A 21,043-nucleotide genomic window follows, 5' to 3' on the forward strand; every position below is an offset into this window, starting at 1 on the left:
CTGAAAGGAAAATTGGTCTGTTCTAGTCCAAACCAGGACATCTGCTGATGTGACTGTAGTATATTTTTGACCTTTTTTTCTCAGTTATTGCACAAGGCCTACAGATGCCTCATTATTCTAGTGCAGGTGAAAATGTGTTCTCAAGGTGCTAGGCTGCCACAGATTTTCAGCTATAGACTCCCTGTGGGGGCTGGGAACTTGGTTTCTCAGCTGCTCTTCTCCATGCTGTTGTGAATTCCTCCTATTCCAAAACCACCAGCCGTGTTATGTGAGGAACTTTCCATGCTCTTTTGGTGGGAATCTTACTTTGATTTCACTCTGTGGCCACAATGTGGGGCTGTGCTTGGGGGAGAGATGCCGTGTGAAAATTGGCAGACTTCAGCAAGAGGTGTGCTTGCAAAGGCTCTGCCTGCTGAGGGAGGGGGCTGAGTCCAGACTGACTTTGAACTGTCATTATTCCATGCCCTGTTTTGATTTCCTGCTGCTGTACTAACAAATCCTTAATTAGGGATCCATGACAAATGATGGCGGTAACAAATATTGCACAAGTGCCTCACTGAAAGTGTTTGATCCCATCTATCAATAGCCAGCAGTGTATGCTGGCTGCAACAGGATCCGGTTCATTGCCCCCTTTCTCAAGGCTCTCATCATATGCTGCTCAGTTGCAGTTTGAAGGAGCACAAAGTGTGTGATCAATTTGCCGTTCAAGGAGGTGACAAAGCCGCAGCAGAAAGTCTGCTGTCCCTCGTAAAACACGCCTCCTCTTCTTCCTCTGCTGCCCCTGCTGCCAAATCTACAAACTGCTGTAGGACGGCACAGGTCTGTAGAAATTACTTCACAGACCTGCAATCCCCTGCAAATGCAGCAATGCTAATCACTGCCTGGTGTGTAGGTCTATCCAGAGCTCTTCCCTAGGTACTTGTGCAGATGCATACATCCAAATTGAGTTTAAAAAAAAAGGTTTAGGAGTTTTTCATTGTGGGGCTGAATATGGTAACAAGGTTGTGTATTCTGTCTTCCGAAACTGCCCAGCAAGGACCTATGGGCTGGTTGTCACTCTCCGTATGCTGCTTGTGAGGCCAGGATCAGGATGCTGCAAGAGTGAAATGGGTGACGGTGAGTTATCAGAAGTTGCTTTTGGAGATGAATAGATGTGTGAGGAGTCCCCTGCAAAATTTCTGGTGCAGAATCACCCCTAAGACACCAGCTAGGCAGAGAGATGGCAATTTTTGAACCAGTTTCACAAGGTGTCCTGAAAGCAAGATGCAGCTGTATTTAATCCATGAGGCAAAGGGGAATACCTCCAGTGAACTAGGAACACACTTCCTTTTTCCCCCACCTCCTTTTTTTTTTTGGTGACTGTGTTAGCTAGACACTTTGGGTTTTTTTATTTCATTTAAAGCTGTGAATAATCTTTTCTTCAAATGAAGTAGTCTGCTGCCTCTTGCAGAGATTTGTCGAATCCTTGCCTCTGCATTTATTCCTAAAGCTACACCTGTTTGCCAGTCTACTCAGCCCCTCCAGGCAAGGAGGAGATGAGAGTCCAAGTTTTTCATCATACAAACAATGTAACTTAACACCAGGCAAGAAGTCTGAAGGGGACATAGATGAAGGTAGGAGCCACCTGAGGAGTGTTCAGGCTTGGAAGAGTTTGCTGATAGACGTAACAGAGGACTTACATTAAGGGTGCCCAACCCCTGGACTTAGGAAGTAAAACTGCTTGCTATGTGATAATCTCGTAGATACAGGACAGGTAGCGGGATCAGAAAAATTGCAGAGGGTTGTTGCAGGAAACGCTGCTTATGTTTTATTTGTGGGTAAGAGGAAGGGGAGCACTGTGGTTTTTGAGAATATGGGTACTGAGTCTCTATCAGGTGAGACAGGAGTAGTATTTGAAGCTGCTGGGAACATAAACTATAGGTTTTAGTCGAGGAGGTCAATGTGCTCTGTTTAGAGCTGTTACTGTACTAAACCCAAACCACTGATGTGCCAGTTGCACTGTGTACTCATCTCCCATCCCAGGAACCAAGCCTGTAGGTGGTGGTGGGGCTGGGCAAGTTACGTCGGGTTCCTCTCCACCTAAAGTGGCTTTCCCGAGTTCTTGCACAGATTGTGCTGCTTTGCTTTCTGCAGTGCAGGGCATGCTGAAGATCTCAATGTTTTAGCCAGCCAACTAGGAGTGCACACAGCCTCCTTCCTGCAGGAATTCAGGACCCAGCTGAAATGCCTACATGAGACTTGTTTATCAGGAAGAGGCTGTGTAGCCTTCTGTAGCAGGAAATAGGCAGCATTGACCTCAAGGCAGTTTAGTCATCTGGTGCTGTGAAGGTTAATTTTTCACTGGAAAGATTGTCCTGTTTCTTGAGGAAGGTCTCTGAGTAGCAGAAAATGCATGCAGTGGATTCAGGCGGTATAGTTGACGCAGCATAGGCGAAGGCGGTGTTGCAGACCTTGGCTGTAGTGCTCCAAGTTGTTTCTGCGACACAACTGGGGGGCTCCATTAGGGCAGCTGTGACTCCAGCCAATAGAGAGAGTGTTCAAAGGCGTTAGGTTGGCACTGAACAGTGGCAGAGGGCTTTGAATGTCATTCTCCACCTTCTCAATTTCTGGATTGGTATAATCCTAGCAGATAGCATCCATTCTGTGTTGGCTTTCCTGACTTGGTCCCAGAGGCTGTTACACTTATGCAGGATCGGTGTATTAACAACAGTGCTAGTGGCAGGTAAGTCAGGTTTGTGGTATGGGATGAAGCGGTCTATGATATGGAGGTGCAAAGGTTAGGATAACTGCTGTGCTGCATGATGCGAGCCTGACTTGCTAACCAGTCCTTAGGCCTGGGGACCAGGAGTTGCTGTCTTGCATGGGTAACAAGGAAACTACTCTCTTTTCTAAAGCTTTGCATAGATACTGAAAAGATCTGAAAAGCATCAGTCTCCTTAGTATCTTATGAGTGAGACCTAGGAGAACAGAGTCTATGTTGAGCTAGCAGGGCAGTGGAGTCTACACAAAAACTAGTGATCATGCAGAAGGTTTTGTTGTTTTGTGGATTTTTTACCAATTCTGTGTCCTTGGGCATTGTGCAGAGCAATTTCTACAGCTGAGATGAGTTGTCTGGGCTGCCAGTCACTGAGAATTTGAGGCTGAGACCAAGTGTCTTGTTTGTCCCTTGGAGCTGAGGGACAGTAGATTGGATGTCTGGGTGACAGACCAGAAGGAAAAACAAAAGAAGATTGGGAATCCAAGAGTGGAACAGTGTGGGATGTGTAGGATCCAACACTGCCCTTTCTACAGAGTGGTATCTGTTAATGACCTCATAGGTGGCAATGTCAGTACAGATGTGCATGTTTCAGCAGATCTGGTAGCTTCTCATGAAATGACAGAATGGAGATCTTTGACTCTGGGGTTGTCTATAGTCTTCACAGTTGAATCCAAATTCTGGCTTCAAAACACTAGAGTTGGCCACAATCCACTTCATTTCTGTAATAGCCTAAGGCAGATTTTAATAATTGACCTCATTTTCATAGAATCATAAAATAATTTAGATTGAAAGGGACCTCAGGAGATCATCTGGTCCAGCCACCTGCTCAAAGTGCAAATAACTGTCCTTTTATGGTCCTAAAATAAACCAAAAATCCATTTTAAGCAAAGAGCAAACGTGAAGCAGTTAAAGAAATAATTTTGCCCTGTAAAGTTTTCTTAGTAGAAAAAGAACATGGATAGGGAGAGTTTATCTATCTCCTGGATGTACTTCCTTTCCTCCTGCTGCCTTCCCACACACTCAGGCTCATAATGGCCTTGTGGCAACTCTGAAAGGTGTAGAAACAGAAAAGAAATTCTAAATTAAACAGCTGCATATCTTTGTCCCTGCTTTTAATCCTGCAGTCACATCGAAAAGTGTGTTCCACAGTTTATATTTCCCCTTTTTCATTCCTGTCTCTTACCAATCCCATTCTTCCTTGCAGGTTCTTTCTGCGCACATCTCACAGGTGTGCATTGCCTGGTCACGTGGAGTGGCGCTCGTCTCAAAAAATGTTGATGCCTGCAACCTTTTTTTGAGAAAGCCATCATAGGTTCCCTTTGTAGGCAGTGAAGCCCGGAAGGCCGTTCAGCTGACCAGATATGGATTCGAGTAGGTTTAACTGTGCTCTGAATGCCTTTGCTTAGGTCTTCATGGCTTGTAAAAGGGGTGCAGGGTGGCCTCCTCAGCTGCAGAGATCTGTATAGTAATTCCCTGTATGTGGTGATGAATGTGGCTTTATTAACGTTTAACCAGGTTGCTTGGTTTCCTTGCTCTATTCACAGTAAATACACTGCTTCAGCCTCTGAAGATGTCTTCAGTCATGTAGCAGTCATTCCCAGGAGGGACAGTTAACTCATCCCTCGTAGCTACAGTCTCTGGTGGCTCTCCAAGCTCTCTGCACTAAACACAAAGCTAGTCAGCAGCATGTGACTACTGATTTCCTTTAATCAGTGAGCACTGCTTGGACTACAACATCCCAATGGAATTGCATTAGAGTTTTCCTCTGTAAGTACTGTGCCTTTCAAAATTGCTTTCCAACAGCATACTGAATGACATAAGTGGAGAACAGAGTTTTAGCAGGCAGTCAGTCATCAATAGCATCCTGCTCTTAAGCCGAGGTAATGAACGCTAGTTTGAATATGCCTGCGTTTTCCCCAAGAGCACGCAGTTCTGATACGTGAATGCAGGTATGTATATGTGTGTAATTACCCTCATCAAGTGCAGCAAAACCATTTGAACAGCATGTTTATAGAAACTGTCCTTAAGAGCTATTGCCTCTTGAAGGAGCATAGCTCATATAAGAGGAGTGGGACTGTCTCCAGCCAGCCCTGGGAGACGATGCTGAGAGCATATTGAAAAGCTGTCTTCAGCAAAAGCTTGCCAGTTTAACAACTCTGTTCACTGTTCCTATTGCACAGTGGGCTCTTTGACGCAACAGAAAGAGCTGCTTTTTTTTTTTTTTTTTGCTTCCTCTTAAATCCGCCTGGCCAATTTAAAGCTTGTGGATATTTCTTCCCCCTCGGGGAAAGCTTATGTGAGGATTTTCTTTTTTAACAGTTAATTCCATGAAACCATTTTTTTGTTGTTTGCTGTTAGAAAATGTTGGAGCTGAACAGAAGGCTTTCATTGCAGGTCAGTGGATGAACTCTTGACCAAAGCATTTAAGATTTGAGTATAGCGTTAGCAAGCACCGTAGTTCGGGAGGAAAAAGCAAGTTAACAAGGTTGTATCATGTGAGCCCATGTGTGCCTACTACTGGAATAGGGATCTTTTCAAGTCCTCAGTGACTGAGTTCTGTGCAGATGAATTTACCATCTTTCTTTTATAGACAAATGTACCAAATTAATATTTTATTGAGAATTGAGGTGACATCACAGTTATGTCTGTATTATTTAATTCCTAAATGTCTCTACTCCTTCAAAATGTAATAAACCTTACTGTGAATTTTAAGCATAAAGTTTTTGCTTTTTTGTTTTGCAAGGATTGTCTTTTTGAGTTATAATTTTTTTTTTACTTCTTTTCAGTGCACTTTACTGGGGAGCATGTTGCTCTTGGGCATACGCTGTCTGCAGAGAAGATAGTTATTTGCTATTTTGTATTTCTTCTTAGATTGCTATCAAGGGAACTAAGAAAGGATGTAGACATATTGTTAATGTCTCTCTTCAAGCTGTATTTGAGGTAAGGCAATCTTCTTTCTCTATCATCTCTGAAATTAGAATATGAAGTAGATGCAGTATTTCTTTCATTTATAGTTACTAAAATTATCCTGTTGATATTTTTCTTGTTGATAAAATGTGAATATTTGTCACAAAGCTGATCCTTGTCTATGTGACACTTAAAATCCTGTATTTTTATTTCAACGATATCTACTACATATCTGCAAGTTTCTATTAGCTCGTTACCCTAGATCAATGAGAGAACATTTTTGTAATTGCTTCAGTTTTCTCCTCTATTATTATCACATTAAGTGTGTAAGTGACTGGATTTCTTGCCCTGGGTAGGCAATTCTTATGCAAACTTTGTAAAACTGAGGTACAAATTGTTTCCACTGTGAATCACTTTCCTTGTAAGATGATGACTTTTATGGTAATGTTTAACTTCAGTAGAATTGTTTTCAAACATATACAGTGCATTTTTGGTATATTCTTTTTTTAACAGCACTCCAAAATAAAATAGAAAAATAATGATTCATGTCAGATTGTTTATTTCCTTCTCCACTTAATGTTGCCTGTTATGGGAAGTATATAGCTTTGAAAGGTTGAATCACAATTTATGAGGATCAGTACAGCTGAAGGGTGTCACTGAAACATTGGCTATATGCAACTGCATTGAAAATGGAATTTGTATGGGATAGTACTGTTGGTAAGTTATGATTAGAAAATATTACTTCTTGTTTATGTTTCTTTTCAAGCAATTGCAGAACTTGCCATTCAAGGGGGATTAATTTTTCATTTACCCTTTTCTGTAGCAAGTTTACAGTTTTTATAATTCAAGATTTTGACACATGCTTTCTATAATTTTATTGTTATTTAAATCAATCCATCTGAATCTTTGTGACATTTCTTATAAGGGGAAGCATGTTTTAAAGCAGACATGCTGTACTGCAGGTCCAGAAACATTTTTAATTTAGAAAAATGTTCTAAATCTGTCTTGTTTGGCTCCTCACATCTCTGGAACTGTTTGCTGTTTGAATTCCAAACAGCGTTGGCTCCATTCAAGAGATCTGTCCTTTAACGTTTTGTCAAGAGGATTTTCACTTGGGATGGGGTAGGGTAGAGTTACAAAGCTACAGTGAACTACTTTTAATCTTACAGAGAAAAAATATTTACTACTGTAAGCATTTATAATACTCAAATGAATGAATTCATTCAAAGATGGTTTTAAAACCCATTGAGGCTTACCTTTCTTTAATCAACATCACACAAAATCTTCTTAGCATTTTCTGTCATCTATTTTTGGGAGTTATAAATCCATATCCTGTCACAGTGCAAATACACTACTTATGTCTGCAACCTGTTCTCTACTGTCAAAAAAAAAAAGCTTATTTCCTACTGTGGAATTATCTCAAGTTGAATGTGCCTTAAAAAACCTTAAAATTAAACAGTATAACAAACTAATGCAGTCTTTACATAACGCATTTTCTGAACCCTTTTCTCAACAAATTAGATACCATCTCTGATCCACCATCACTGCAGAGGGTGTATTGGGCTGCATTCCTTCCCTTCGGATCTCTAGTTTGTGAGGTAATCAGTCCTGCTTCTCAAAGGCAATCTCATGAGTAACACACCGTGATGTGTTGACGTTTCTACTGACCTTGCTTTGCCAGAAAGCATAAATGGGGAAGGAGGATAAATGATGTGGGTGCTTTGGTGTGTTCTTTGGGATCTTTGGAGTTGAAGCATATGCTGCAATATCTTACTGGATTCCACCCTTCTTGCTTACCAACAGTTACTGGAAGGTATTTATTTCTTCTCATGTTTGTGGTGCCAGCTTTCTACCTAGCCAATGTAGCAGAGCTTGTGGCTTGTTGTATTTCTCCTTGCATGCCCTGAACACTATCAGGTTAACTGTGTGCTTGTTTTATTGCCCTAGTGACCTGGTCTATGGATTGCCATGCCCTTAGTAAGAAAAGGCTAGCTGTTGTCTAGTTAGTCTAAATCACGCACGACTCAAGCCAGATTAAGAGGAAATGCAGTAAGAACTTTTATTTGTAACAGTTAAAATAGGCAACACACTTGGAAACACTTATGCAAGATATAGATGAAAAATAAAAGGCAAAACTGCTTAATCTATTTATACCTAGCTTATATTAGAAAGCTTTTTACCCCATCCTACTGATTTGATCCTCTTCTGACAAGATTTTCTTGTTTGCACATAGTTTACCTTTCAGGTCACATCTATTGGAAAAAGCCTGTTCACGAGCCTCCATCAGTTAGTTCTCCCTCTGATGAGAGAAAGCTCCTTCACACGATGTCTTTTGGAGCATACCTCAGGCCATTTTCTGATTCTTGAGCAACCTCTCATTTCTTATTCAGTCTTTTCTACAAAATTTTTCAGACAGTGCAGTGTTAGTCTTTCATCCCCGAAGCCATTTCGTTTGTGTCTATCCATCCAGACAAGGTGTCATCATGGTTTTTAATTATTTCATTATTAGAGACTGAAAGGTATCTTTATTAGTATATGCATTACCTTCTTATACTTGACTGGTTAGTCAAAAAGAGAGTAAATCTCTTCACCTCCCTTTGGGACTTTGTTTTCAGAAAAAGCATCTTCATTGTGAGCTGTATTCTCTACCAATGAGCATATTAACATATTCAATGTTGTGCAGAGCTCTGACTGGCTTTTTCCTGATACTGAGACGGGAGGTTCGTTGTCAGAAGATAGTACAGAACTGTGTGTTACTGTTTAAGGATGGGCCACTGAAGTAGGTGACAGGATGGAAGACTTGGGGGGCATAAACTGAAAAGTTTAAGGACCAAGGGCTAGAGAGAAATGGATCTGTAGCACACTTGGCAAATTGCTTTTCTTTTAACTCTTCGGGATGCAAATATTTCACCCAGATTATCTCGTCGTGTGTGTGTTTTAGACTAAGTGTGCAACTGCAGTCTCTGTGAGGGCCTCTCAGCACTGTTATAATATTACTAATAAGGAGTCCTGTCTGAAGTCATGTCTTGGTCTGAAGAGAGGCCTTTGGCAGAATGCCATGCTGCAGGAGGGTGAGTGAACCCCAGTGGTTTTGCTTATTCATGCAATTGAGTGGGACCCTTTCATTGTGACTTGATTGCATTTAGGCTCGAGAATAAAGACTTGAATAAAAATACCACATATTGATTGTCACCCACAGCCTCCAGGGAGCTTGACCAGCTCAATGGCAGTTGTTAGCATCTGCTTTGGGAAATGCCGTGAGCCTGTTGATCAAACTGAAAGAACTTTATTCCTCAGCTGCAGCAAAACATCAAACGTTAGGGCCTTAATAGCAGGTTTCCACTTGTTTCGGTTCATTAACTACTCATTTAGGCTACAGTTATAGGTAGTAACTGTTCAGGGGTACAGAAAGCCTGTCTTCTTGTTTCACAGCTTCATGAGGAAACACAAACACAGCAGCCTCGTCTTCCAGGCACTATGTTTGGAATTCTTGATTGTTATGTTCTTTGTATGGATGCCTATTCTTAAGTTTCTAGTGACTGGAAGGCATCAGAGAAATCAGTGATGACACTGTAGAGGCTTTGCAGGTTTCTTTTGATTTTTTCTCAGAAGTACTAATTTTGAATCCATGCTTTGAAGGGTCAGCAGTGCAACCACTTCTAACTACGTTTAAGTACATGGGCTCACAGAGAGGATTGCAGATTATTTATATCTCCTCTGTAGACTGTCAAAGGCAACCCAGACCACATAGCTTTTTGCCTGTACTAGAATGTATGGAAGAAATGTGATACTCAGTTCTGTAAAATTAGTACTTTTCCTTATACTGAAAGCAATAGCTTTTTTTTTTTAAAAAAAAAAAAAAAGGCATGGGCTTAGCTCCTCAGTTTTAGAATAGTTACAGTTCTGGATTCTGTTTTCCGGTTCATCATCAACAGGTTTATGGTTTTTAGGCTAAGTTGTAATATGCTAACTGTGTTCCATGCCAAGCACCATTAAAGCCAATGGGAGCGTTCTTAAGAGTGTATTAGAATTAAACATTGTTGAGATCTTCAGTCTGCCCTTCAGTCTCCCAGGGCTTGCAGAGGTGGTATGAGCGTAGTAGGGACAACTGGATTCATGAAGTAACACAAGCATCCAAGTAAGTTCATTTTTGCTAGTGATGTCTGTGAGCTAGATTGGGCAAAATCTAGTAAAGATGATGGGGGGAGAAACAACAGGAAAAACTCTGCAGGAAGTTTTCATCTTCAATAGGAAATAGAAGAGGTGATAGCTTTCATTTCCAAGTCTGTGCGTGTGACAAAGTGGGCCACCCCTCTGTTAACATGAATAGCCATTGTCTTCATGTTGCATTGCCTTGATAACAGAGGAACATAAACCAGTCACTTGGACATGGGCATCATCCTCCTATTCGGAAAGAAAAGAATAACAGTACAGTGACAGAAACTCTACTGAAGTGAAATCCTGGGGAAAATTTTTGGTTTTCCTTTTCGTCTCCATTGTGTGACTGAAAGTGGTCCTGCAATTTACTGGCAAGAAGACATGGAACAATAAGCACTCCAGCAGCCTTGGAACAGTATGCAGATACCCCTGGGAATTGTTTCTACTGGAGAGGGTTGAGGCAGCAATAGGTTTCTGGCTTGCTATTTCTGCAAAACTATTTTTTTATAGCTAAGGCTATAAATAGTTGACGGTTCTTAAATTGAATAATCCTCTCTTCCTTTCCAGGATGAGAAACTGGATCAAGATTTTGAAAGCCAAAAGCCTGCAGCCAGATATCCCTATTAATCATCTGTTTGTAATGTTGCTCACATATTGAGGGAGTTCTCTTATTGTTCCCATTTTGTGCATGGTGAAAAGACTCACACAAGAGTCTTTCCAGTGGGCCAGTGGCAGAACCAGAAGCAGAACATAAGTCTCCTGCATTTCAGCTCAGACCTCTGCCTACTAGATTATATTTATTGTATAGCCATATTTAGAAATCAGAATTCCTTAATTTTCAAAACAGTTGAGCCATCTGTAACTCCACCTGGTTTGGACATGGTTTACTAAGTGATCACTGCTTTTGAAAGTTGGGTTGACAAAGAATTACAGGGTAAAATATTCAAACTACAGGAGTGACTGAATATCCAAAGGACTCCCAGGCACATGCACTAAAGAGGATGGCTTAGTGACTTTCACATGTTACTCAGACCAGCATTGGTGGTCACTGGTTTGTGTTTCACTCACATATTTTGCTGGGATGTGAATGGTGACAGGTAAGGAGATGTTATGTCACCTGTACTGCCACTTCTGCTACCGAGGTGGTCCTTCAGCTACATCTGGGAGGGCTTACAAGGCAGAATATTTCAGTCTTAAAAATGGGATTTTAGTCCTTATATAATTTAAGAGGTTTTTTCAGCATTTTTCCATGTGAATTTACTGCAGAGAAGATAGCTGTGGCCATGGTGATCATAACGGAATTAGGCAGAGTTGCATGTGCCAAGGCTCAATGGTAATCGCTCAGGGTTGGAACAAAGAGGCTTCCCATTACGAAGGATGCATTGTGTGCATTTTTATTTTTTGCCTTTTGTAACCAGTCACCTGATAGGGCTGTTAGACTTCAACTTGTCGAGTCCAGAGTATGTCTATATTTGGGTCCTTTGCCTTCATGTATCCTATGACTGATGCTTTCATTAACATTTAGGATGATCACGTAGGTACTGACATCCTTCAGAGTGGGAAACTTTAAGAGTTGTATTGATCTGGAAAGGAGGAGCTTTACTCTGGCACATCAGTCTTTCCTATATGCACTTTTAATGTAGAGCCAGTATTTGAGAAAACCATCCCTCTTCAGTTAGAATAGTCTGAAAATAAAGGTAACAGTTTTGAAACACCCGTTTTACAGGACACTTTTTATTATTTTATTTGTGAGAAGGTGAAGCCTCTTGATTTCAAGGAAGAGATTTTAAATCAACTTTTGGAAAGCTTGTAAAAAGCGATTAGCAAAATATCCAGTAGTGTGTATTGTGAATCAGGTTACCTGAACTGTTTTTTTCTCATCAGACTACTATTAAGTAAAAAATTTATCTGAGGGGAATATATAACACATCAGAATATCGATTCAAATCCTAGCAAATTGAAACAGAAGTGTTTTAGATTGATGCACTTATGAAAGTGGTGGTTACTAACTTAGAAACTGATGTGGAGATTTGTTTGAGCCATAGGGACAGAAAACAGCCTAAAGAACATGACACTTACCTTCCAATTTGCAGGATAATGTAAGGTGATCCTATGAGATAAAAGTCAGTGGTGAAGTTTTCTCACGCTTAATTGAACCAAGTATATATATTTATGAATTAATTAATAAGCTATTCCACGAATACCCTAGCTTTCTCTGAGGATTGTTCAGGAAATGAAAAGCACTTACATAATGTTAAAGGAATGAAAGGAAAATTTCTTAGCATTAGAGAAGGGAAAATAAAGCTTCCCTGTAAATTCCTTAGGAACTAACTATACTAAGAAACTAGATCATTGCAAGTGTAAAGTACATGCAAAAGTGTGTTTTGAGAGCATGTCTCAGGACCTCTTAAAAGTATTGTAACCAGTCAGCAGCCCTAATTTTTAGATGTGGCCAAAGAGAATGTAGAACTGTGTGTGCATGTATGTTTTCATTTATCCAAACGTGGTTTAAACTTCCTCTTTCTCCCTTGAGTCTGGATCTGCCTTTTGCTATGACAGTCAGGTAGAAGCAGCTGAAGAAGGTTGCTGTAACATCCCTTGTTTCCCAGCAATTCCAAGGAGTGGTATATGTGCCAGGAGGGCCAGATGCCTGAACGTTCCTTGTACTCCAGCTGCAGCACGTATATGGGAAGCAGACCACTTCTGCACCTCTTACACTGGGGTGCTAGTTATTCTTGGTTAGCACAGGTGGCAAGTGAGCTATGTCCAAGGAAAATGTAGGCTTTTTTTAGAGATTTACGGGACGTATGTTACAGATTATTTCCAGTTAGTGCAGGGCTGTAATTTTCTTACCTTCTTTGCAGTTCATTTGCTTGAGTTGGTAAAAACAGGCTCATCTAGTGGCAAAGCTTTTTGTTTTTTCTGAGGTAGTTGTCCATTTCTTGTATTCTGATTAGAATCTTTTTGGCTATGAACTACTAAAAATGTCCTAGCTTCAGAGTCCAAGTCAAAGAAACTTGGCTGGCACCTGCTTAGTAATATTGTAAACCTGTTAAACCTCTACAGCAAAAGAGACACAAAGGTCTAGATTAGAGTTAGGAATTAGCATTTAACAAATTCTTAGTTTCACGTCTTTCCTAGGATGGCAACCTGTAAAGAGCTTTTGAAAAGGCTTTGCGTCTCTATTGGAACCCTCTGGCATTTTACCCTCTGAAGTCATCTTTATTTGTTTTTTAACCTTATCCCTGATACTAAGGATTTTTCACTTGTTTGATATAACACTATGATTTTACTTTCAGGCACCTCCAGCATGCCCTTTATGTGGGTCACATTTTCCTCCTCCCCTATATTGGTCTAGGATTTCCAATTATTTCCATATTCATTGAGCTCAGTCACTACACAGCCAATCGAAACAGGAGGGCTGCTCAATGTCTTTTCCACTCCAGGAGTAATTTAATCAGGGAGTGACTGCATTATTTTTCAGAGAGTCAAGCTGTGCATGCCAGGTGTTCTGCAGCAGAGAACAGCATCGTTATTAAAAAGGCTTAGGCATTTCATGCCATTTTGTGCTTCTGCAACTTGTAGTGCAGCTAACGGTACTGTCTTGATGTTTTTTCTAATATGCATGATTCAAATATAATCAGTTAGAGGAGGTGTAGAAAAGAGGATGGATGAGTCATGGGACTGTATTTATATTGTATGAGATTGAGTTTCAAAGCTGTTGGGTCCCGCGAGATCCTTAATCACTGCTGTGTTTGTTTTACAGAAGTGCTGGTACTCACAAAGCAGATTAAGTCAATTTCTTTAGTTTCCCTCTGGAGTTCCATCCTAGAGTTAAAAAATCTTTAATTGAAGTTTGATATTGGTACATTCCCACAGAAATATTTCAACTTTCGTAAAACAGCAAGGGAGACAATTGGCTGTGAGGAGAAAGTCTTCAGGGAGTCCTTGCATCCATTATAATCTTCATCTTGGTTGACTATTGCACTCATCTCCAGACAACCAGAGAGAATAGGTGAGCCTTGGCTGTTACGGGGAACCTTAGGTCCATGAGAATTTCCTTCCACTGAGAAGAGCTAACTGGATGTCCCTTGCTATCAAGGGGAGTCCAAAGGTAAGCTCTTTTCCAGAGCTACCACAGAAAGAGAGGTGAGGGTGAGACAGATCGCAGAGTCCTGGTGTGATAAATATCTGTGCTGTGCTAATTTCTTGCTGCTGAGCACTATTATTTAGGTGAACATCAGCTTGAGGTGACAACTGCATTTTTCTTTGGAGTCCCTAGGCCCGACTGTGAGCTGGTGGGCATGATTTCATGCTGGTGGAATTGCACTTGGTCAGCTGAGCTTGTTTTCACCTTTATTTTGTCTTTCAAAAAAAAAATCTGTGAATTGAAAGAATTAGAACCAAATTGTGTCCACAGTTCCTCTCAGCTGAGTATGCACCACCATTATGGTGATTTGTGATAATATTATCTGACTCTTGAAGAAATCTGTCTAACGGACATCTTAACATTTACAGTGACATGTTAGAAGCTTTCACGTTGGTATAGGCCGCTTTTGTTTGTTCTTTTCTCGCTGCAACTGTCATGGGCAACTCCAGTCTTGGCACTTTTTTCCCCCTTCATATTTGAAGGAAGTAGGCTGTTTCCAACTAGTGTTCATGATAACGTACCCAGTGGGGAGGGAAAAACCCCCACCTTTTGAAGGATTCTGATATTTCACATTGAGATTTATGGAGAAGTAGTATTCAGCATATTAATAATGATGTTAACTCTTATACTGCTAGGGTTGGATTTGGATTGTCAAGTTCCAGATGTCTTTAAGTTCAGTGTCTAGTTAAAGTTCCTTGACTGGGTTTCCATGACAGTTAGTGAAGAGAAGAAGCCACAGAGAGTGATTTCATTTTAAGTACATATCCACTTCTGATTTCTTTCACCATCTTGTCTAAATGTGTAATTACAGTGTGCATCATCATTATTGTCTTTGCTACAGTTGGAAATAGCAAGAAGCAGACAGTGAAAATGACTTGCACAGGATCATATTGCCTCCAGGAAGCAGACTTCGCTTGCATAGGCTGGTGTTCAGTCCTATAACATAATGATGTATATATCTGTCATCTACTAATTGATCAGGGCTGTCTTCCAGACCAGTTTACAGACCCTTTTGCCCTGGGGAAGATGCTGGAACCTGCGCATGGTGACCTAGAAAGTACAGTAGTGTTTTGGAAAGGCTTTGATGTGCTGTATGCTAGTCACCTCAACGCAGTGAGAGAGCTTTTGCTCTTATGATGTCCTTTTGCGTTTACTCGCGTGGGGCCTTTTTCAAGAGAGGGCTTATTTCCAAGTGTAGTGTAACTTTTGCCTGCTGAATGACACAACTCTTGAGTCATTGCCCCTAAACTTATGGTATGTACTTTCTACTACACTTTTGGTCTTTTTCATTGAACTGATTTGTACGTAGCTCAAGGCAAGCATTTCAGATCTTGTAGGACTGAAGCAATGAAACATTGAAGTGTGTTTTTGATCTGAAGTGAGAAAAGCAGGCAAGAATTATTCACAACTCTTTACTGACACTTTTTCTATTACATGGGGCAGTTTCCTTTGAGTTATGCCTATTTTCTGGCTAAATCTTTGTTTTTCTCAGCGCACTGTGTCTTTTTCTTAATTTTGATCTGTTTTTTTGATCATATAGCATCTTGCTTGTGATCCAGATTAAAATGAACCTTTCACTTAGGCTCTTCAAGAGTGTGTTTCAAGGTAGAGGGGAAGAATTTCCAAATTGTAGTGGTGTTTTTCAGATCAGAAGGCAGCTAGGACGTCAAAACCTATCAGTAGAGAAGGTGTGTTGCAATTCACAGGGGAAAAACAGCTGATGTCTCTGTATTGTGATACCTAAATCAAAATTAAGGCCTGAGTCTGCATTTGATTCCACATAGGCTGCAGTTAGAATTGGATTTTAGCCAGTCTCCCAAACCAAAACTGACATGAAGCTGCTTTTGCTTTCACGTAGCACAGAAGTCCCAAAATAGCTGTCTTAAAATTAATCCAGACATGGCTCAGGTGATACAGGAGATAACACAGAAGTGAAAAGCTTCAGTCTTGCCCAGTGCAAAATTCATCTAAGTCTAGGATGCCAAGCTGGGTTGCGATATCACCATTGTGATGTATTGACACCATTGTCAATACTGCACTTTGAGTTCTCATCTCTTGAATAGTGCTATATTTAAAGCTCAGAAATGTCAGCTTATACTGAAATCCAGTTTTCTGGTAGGTCCCAGTGACCGAAGTTTGATAGGACAGAGAGCTGTTGTATGTTGGTATTGTTTCAGCCTTTTTGGTGCTCCATACTTTTTGTCCTCATAACTGTGTCCAGGACAGTCTCTCATGCTGAACATCTGCGTTGGTCCAGGTTTTCACCAAGTGGATAGCCTCCCTCTTAGGATGGCCTAAATCATGACGTACTTACCACAATAATTTTCGTCTTTCCTGCAGCACTTCAGCATGTGCACACTTGACAGCCTGTACTTCTTATCTCTTTCCAGGGTTCATTTGACATCTCCTATTTTTTCCTCTGTCTTGATGTTTGATTAACAGTTTACATAACTGTACTGTGATGCTAACTGCATTATCTATGAGTAATCCAAGATATGCAGACTGACATTTGATATTCAGTGGTATAGTAACTGGGGAGGAGATCTGCTTCATCTTCACAAATGTTATATTCAGATGCAACATGCATTGTCGTACATTACCATTGTAATTTGTGCAACGGTAGGAAATTTTCTGAAAGGTAGAAAATAATAATTGATTCCTATGAAGTAATGTTGGGGTGCTAGGCAAAGCAGTGCAGGTATGTGTCAGGGACCTGGACCCCTACACTGGGGAAAGAAACAGAATGAGGCTGACACAGAGCAAGGAGTTAAGACTGATAACCTATAAGGAACTGGAAAGTTCCTTTCCAGTTCCTGGAGAGGAATCTGGGTTCAAGATTTTTAGGGATGGTTCTTGTTCCCAGATGTCCCAGGAGCTCAGTTAGGAGTCCAGAGTGATGAGTTGAGGTTGGCTTTTGGTCACAGAGCAAATGCAAATCCATGCCAGAGAATTCCTCAGAAAATGATTCTTCCAGATGGCTTGTGGGAGATATCTAGACAATGTTTTGACCTTATCTTTCAGGCTCTGTTGCTGCTCACCATGGCAATGGGAACATAAGTGGGGAAATGCTAGTGGTAAATAAACACTGATACCTTTGATTCAACTGCATCATCAGACCGATGGCTAAAAGTCTCTGAAGCACAGAGCTATGGGTCTGGGGAGGAAGGTAGAACAGTCAGAAGTGTATGGGGAGACAGAAAGCTAGATAGCAACACCTGCCTAAGCTCAGAGAGAAGGGCTAAGCTTTGTAAGATGAAGATATGTAGGGATGTGTCTTTTCTGACACTTGGTGTTTTTTCCTCCCCTGGCTTATTAAGTTTCTGTGAACAAATAAAAGATGTTCTTTTTCTGATGCAGCGTGGCTGAGTCACTCCATTTCATAACAGTCACAAGTGCCCAGAAAGTTTGTTGTAGCTGGATTCAGGCCCAGTGGAGCTTGCTGAGATAAATATACTTGGTGGAAAGAGGGGTGTTAAGAGCTTCCTAACCCAGCCTGCCTTTGGGATGAGCAAAAGATGAGAATCCCTTGCTGGTAGAGGCTACACAGGGAAAACAGGAGAATTACTTGAGTAAGGCTCACAGTCCACTCCTCCTTCGTGAGAAGAGGTGTAGTTCTGGTCCAGGTCATGTTGTGCTCTCTAAGGCTCTCTTGATGTCTCTGCAGATATGTACGTCTTGAACACATGGGGTTTTTTGGTTTTCCTCAAACACATTTCAGAATCCAAGCCAGCTGCTACAGCTCCTTCCCTTCAGCAAAACCGCTTCAAACCATGTTGAGGTTTGTGGCTCTTTGTAGCTGTGAACCTACTTGCAGCCAATTTCTTCACATTGCAAGGTTATTTTATGAGCAACATGATTCTAAGTGGTTCCCACAAATACCCTCATCTTTTGTCTCCACTTGTTTACTCCTCACTTCTGCCTTCTAAACACATTTTTCCATCCCTTCAGGAAAGCAAAGGGAGTTTTGTGTCCCCAACTCGGCTATATCTGTGCTAATGGCCAGACTGGAGGAATGCTTGAGGACAGCACAATCTACAATTTAACCCAGTCCCTTCTGTTTCCTAGAATGAAGGTTTCAGGTTGGAGCATGTGGTTTGTGTTTTCACAAGCGTATGGCTTGTTTGCATGCATGCGGTCTGAGCATTCAGCACCTGAAAATCAGAGCCTGTAAGCAGCCTGACACATTAGGAAATCTAGGCTGCTTGTTTACTTTGAGTATAAATGTCATCTTGACAGGTGATGCATCTCCCCTCTTGCACATACAAAGTTTGTAATTTGATTGCTGACCTTAAATGGCATAGGCTTGGTAATGAATTTTAAAGTTTGTGTTTCTGTTCTTTAGGGGCCATGCACATGTGATGCGAAGGCACAAAGCAAATTGGTGTTCTTTGAAGCTGCTTTCAGATGTTCTGTTACAGTGTACATGTTGAGCTAATCAGAGGGATTTGACATTTTCAGACTGAATAGATGAATTAAGGAGAAAAAAAAGGCTATTGTAGTTTTCAATGAAGTTAGGGCATAGACTGGTCTAAATAATGGCTTCTGGCTGTGGCATCTTGTCAGATGGTCTACCTGCAACGTTCATTAATAGCAGTTACTACTACTGTACTGATGTTTTGGACTGATAATACTTTACAAAGAATCAGTGCCAGAAAAACAGATTGAGATTCAGCAGTTAATACTGTTATAAGCCTTGGAAACAACCTCAATATTTTTTTCCTTTAAAATGAAACTAAAACTTCCACAATAAATTATGACATTAGTAATAATTTAATTTTTCCATTTAGCTCATACATAGATACTCTCTGTATTTTTTTTCCAAGTGATTTGGGAAATAAGACAAATCCAAAGTGTCCTGATGCCTGATTAGATCGATGGCATTCCAGAATAAATGGGAAAACTTACTGAGAGAGTGCATGTTTACAGGGAAAAAAGTAGCAAAGGATAACTAAATGTATCCAGCTGTAAGGCCGGAAAATATTTTTCAAATATTTTTCGTATTGTGTCTGCTGTGCCTTTGAAATCTACCTAGGAGGCATCAAATCAGAGGTGTGAAAAGGTTTGCTTTCCATCACTACAGCTGACTGTTGTTTTCAGTAGGAAATTATAATTTGTAAATTCCTTCCCATTTGATTTATCAGGAGTTACTGAAATCATCTGTGTGACTTCTTCATGTTATCTGACAAGTGCTAATAAGCTGTTGTGTCTGTGTCCTTGATGTTGTTTCTTTGAATAGTGGGACAGAGGTGCTTTGTCCAGCGTATTTTATCTATGGCACAGGGAAATGTGCCTTGATGGTTTTCTGTTACATTAGAGCTAGTGCTACCTGTTACAAATGTTCCACTTCTAGTATCGTGTCATTGTTAGCTTAACTCCTTGGGGAACTTCCCTTTCCCAAAGGAAAAAATTTCCAGTGACCATCCCAGTAATATCCTTTTTGTGCGATGACTTTTTTGTTACGTTTCCATGTCTCTCTTTAATGACATGCAAATTCTAGCTCTGCTTCCACCGTACACCATCTCCTTTTAGCAAGTCCTTTGGTTCGAGTAGCCTGACTGTGCAGTGTTTTAGTTGTGTGAGAAACCTCATCTAGTTACATCATTGCTACACTGGTGAAAAAAAAGTGGTGTGTCTTCTAGAAAGCTTTCTCAGCGTTCCCAGTGATGAGGGATCAATCTCTCTCCAGCTAAGACTGATCAGGTGTTTATAACACCAGGAAATGGGCACGCTTGGGTCTTTAAAATCATGCGCTTTTGATGTAGAAAGATTTTAAACGGAACAAGCTGGGCTGTTTTCCGCGGGTATGGTGGAAGCATTCTCTGGTGATTTTTTTGACAGCTTTGCAGATTGAAATGGGTGAGGCCTGAGAACTGACCTGTCTAGTGAATATAGCCTGCATTCTGCGGTGTTGTGCCAAAGTGTGGATTTGGGCTGTGTTTTGCCAGTGCTTCAGAGCAGGAGCAGTTGAAATTTGTTTATATCTTTGCAGGCCATAAAGTGTGCTGCTAGGAAAAGCTCTATTGCATGACTGTCTAGTGGAGTGTGTTCTCAGGGAATGACTCTTAGCTTGAATTACTCTGGAAGAGGAGGCTGTCTAAAAGCAAGTCTTCCTACCCATTTCAGTGAGTTGTCTTTACTTTTGCCTCCCTGTGGCTGGATATTAGGGACCCATATGTAGAGGGACCTTCATGTGCAGTTCAGCATCTGAGGAAGCCACTTCTCAGCTGTTCCTCTTGTCTCTCTTTAGACCGTGAATCCTTTTTTTCCTGTGTTAATGGATATAGAAGGGCTCATCCTACAACTACAAGCTGTTTTTTTTGTCTGTAGCTGTACTCTTTAAACCACAGTTTCCCACTTAAAGAGGAGAGTAGGTTTTGAGAGAGTGAATTTCATGGGGCATCTCCTCTGGAAGTCAAGAAGGAGTGGGTAGAGCCTGCACCCAGCAAAAAGTGCACACATCAAAATAGTGATCCTTAGGGTGTACACTTCTTAAGGAAGTGCAAAATGATGCTGTGAGATCCTGACCGAGGTATTTGCCTCACATGTGCTCCTCAGATTCCTTCTCTCTGTCCCTGTGTGACAGATTCATGTGAAATTCCAGATCTGCCAACAGCTGAGGAACCTCACTGGGTACCTGCAATATGTGCACAGTATTTAGTTTTAGGCTCCTAATTTTGAAGGCTAAGACGAGATTCTGGGGGAGTCCTAATTTCAAGGTATTTACCGTTTTCTTACTCCTTTTCCTTTGGGCTGGAGCTATAGTTTGTACCATATTTAAAGTTTCTGGGCTGATTGCCAGCATTAATATGTTGTTTCAGTAGACCAACCAGGCTGGTTCTGCTAGAGCCTCTGAAATGGCCTGGGCATCTGTTAGGGAGAATGAAGAAGCTGTGGGCCATTATCTGGTATTTGATGCCTTGCTGTCGCAATAGGTTCTCTGGGGGCCCAGCTGGACCTGACTTCCACCGTGCTAAGTGTGGAACAGTAAGGAACATCGTTGTTCTGGACAGGTTTTCTGTGTAGAGATATAAAATGTGTAGAAAGAAGACCTAAAGAGTGCTCAAGGAGTT

This window comes from Nyctibius grandis, chromosome 6 (genome assembly GCF_013368605.1).
Source record: "Nyctibius grandis isolate bNycGra1 chromosome 6, bNycGra1.pri, whole genome shotgun sequence".
Taxonomy (NCBI): Eukaryota; Metazoa; Chordata; class Aves; order Nyctibiiformes; family Nyctibiidae; genus Nyctibius; species Nyctibius grandis.